We start from the raw sequence: 2896 nt of genomic DNA on the forward strand, positions 1-2896 counted from the left end.
AAGAATTGCTGTCTATAACCCTTTTATATAGCAAAAAATAAAAGAAAAAGGGTATCATCTTTGACAATCCATAATGGGCATAAAATTTAGTTTGCAAGTAAAGCATTTAGGTATCTGCCTAGATAAGCCCTTTCAAATAAGGAAACATGTTAAGAAAACAATTCTTGATTCATAATATGGAGAATAATCATAGTTAACACATTTTGCAAGGCAAGAATCTTTATCTTCAATTCTTTGATTGTTTTATACTTTTTCTACCAAATTTCTAAATCTGTGTGTCTATGCTTTAGGTCTTGAAAAACATGCTCAAAACAAAAGGCTAACCACCATCAAACCTAACCTAATGTATCACTATTTTTTTATTAACATGTGACAGGCCTATGAGAATTAATTGAAGGGCACTGATGGTGTTTAATTTGTATTTGAAAACAGGGAATCTGCTAATGTAATCCATGCTTATTTTTCATGAATTTGAAAAAAAAAATACAACAATGGAAGAAGTGAAGATGAAGATTCTACATATTCAAAATGTGCTAACTATGAATATTTTCCATATTATAAAGTAATAATTGTTTTCTTAACATGTTCCCTTATGTGATGGGGCTTATCTAGGCTTACACCTGCAATTATTCTATTTGGAAAGAGCAAAAAAGGCATTGAGCAGTAGGCTATATTTAGCTTATTCTGGTAAATTTCTAGGTGGCCCTATAATTTTGCTACAATGAAAGTGAAAACATCATTTGATGCCTTTATTAATGCTCTTTCATAATATAATAATTACTTCTGGTGCAAATTACATCTTGAGGCCTTAAAGGAGCCCCAAAGGTATTTAATTTTTGTAACCACACAAAGAAGTTATAACCTAGCCTAACCTGGATAATACTTGATTTTCAATTCAAGCCATTTTCCTACCATTTGAAGTTTTCCAAATGCCATCAACAAAAATAGTGCTGAATTTTGCAATTCAAAACTTTGCTGAAAACAATTCAGGGTATATATTTGCACATTATGAGCGGGGGTAAAGTTCAAGGTAAATTTGCAGTGGGCTATATAATTTAGCTAGGATGAAAGTGAAAACATCATTTGATGCTTTTTCATGCTCTTTCATAATCCATATAAAATATAGATTTACAATTAGAATGATATTTTGCATTTAAAAAGTAAATGTAGAGATGATTATGTTTAGGGGTATAATTTTTCTTTTTTTGGTGCTTATGCATTATGCGGGCACTGCTATATACTCAAGTATGGTTAATGCTAAAGATATAAAATAAAATAGGATTAATATATAATAGTTTAGAAACAAATTTGGGCAATATATTTGCACATTAGGGGTGGGGATAGAGTCTAATTTGCACTTTTAATACTATATAATAGAAATCACAGAAAAAAAAGCAGCATCATTCAGCCAGGGGGAGGGCAGGGATCCCCCCCTTATGGGTGCCCATGTAGAGGGACAATGTGTAAAATTAAAAGGCCACCTAGAAATTTACCCTTATTCCTAGGTCAGTGATTTAAGCTACTCCAAATTTACCAAAATCTATACTTCAGGCCTAATACGAATCCTTTAAACTTGCATAATATTCAAAAATGGATATTACCTAGCCTATTAAGAAGATAAATTGTTTACAGTTTTGATTTTGGCAGATAGTGAGTCTAGCCTCTACCTGGCCAGCATTAGTAGCAGATTATGATACATATTTACTCATCAAAAAACAAAACCCATGAACTTTTGTGAAAACTGATTTTGGATTAGGCTACTAGCCTATCTAAAATTAAGCATTAGGCAAATAGCAAGTTTCTATGTTTTTTATCATTTTCATGATAATTAGACCCTAGATGCCACATTATAGCCATTACCTTTGTCTTATTATTTATTACCTTAAATTACAATTTATGTTAATTTTTCAGCAAAAGAACTACTTTCTACCTTCTAAAGGATAGTAGAGGCTTGTTGCTGCTGTTGTTAGTAGAGGCTGATTCCATTTGTTGGTGTTTGGGGTTTGACTAGTGTTACCAGAAGGTGAAACAAAACACAAGCCCGATTCTTTGGAAAATTATTTGAAAAAAACTACGTTTTCTAAAGAGTTAAAGAGGCTGAGTTACAAGGTCGAACCTTAAAACGTACAGGGATTAGGAGGCACAGTTGGCTGCCGCCCCAAACTCTCGCTTTCGCAGCCTTTAAATAAAAAAAAGTTTTTTAAACTGAAAGTAAGGAGCGACATTAAATCTTAAAACGAACAGAAATTATTCCGTATATGAAAGAGGCTGTGCCCTCCTCAACGCCTCGCTCTTTACGCTAAAGTTTGACTTTCTCACAACTCTTTTTTTAAACAATAAAAACTTTAGCGTAAAGAGCGAGGCGTTGAGGAGGGCACAGCCTCTTTCATATACGGAATAATTTCTGTTCGTTTTAAGATTTAATGTCGCTCCTTACTTTCAGTTTAAAACCTTTTTTTTTATTTAAAGGCTGCGAAAGCGGGGGGTTTGGGAGGGCGGCAGCCCCCCAACTGTGCCTCCTAATCCCTGTACGTTTTAAGGTTCGACCTTGTAACTCAGCCTCTTTAACTCTTTAGAAAACGTAGTTTTTTTCAAATAATTTCTGCACGTTTTTGTACAGTTTATTACTTATTATTGCTTGACTAACTGTTAGCTGATCGTGTCAGGAGTTGAAGATGGGGGCTGCCGCCCCCCAAACCCCCCGCTCTTGAACATTCTTGTGTTAAGGCTTTTAATTCCTGAATACTCAAACCACGTCGTACAGGGTGCCTCCTAATCCCTGTACGTTTAAAGGTTCGAACTTGTGACTCAGCCTGTTGAACAGCCCCACCAACTGTGCCTCCTAATTCCTATACGTCTTAAGGGTTGACCTTGTAACTCAGCCTCTTTAACTCTT

Source organism: Artemia sp. Qi Xiang Cuo, chromosome 19 (genome assembly GCF_049724085.1).
Source record: "Artemia sp. Qi Xiang Cuo chromosome 19, ASM4972408v1, whole genome shotgun sequence".
NCBI classification, from domain to species: domain Eukaryota; kingdom Metazoa; phylum Arthropoda; class Branchiopoda; order Anostraca; family Artemiidae; genus Artemia; species Artemia sp. Qi Xiang Cuo.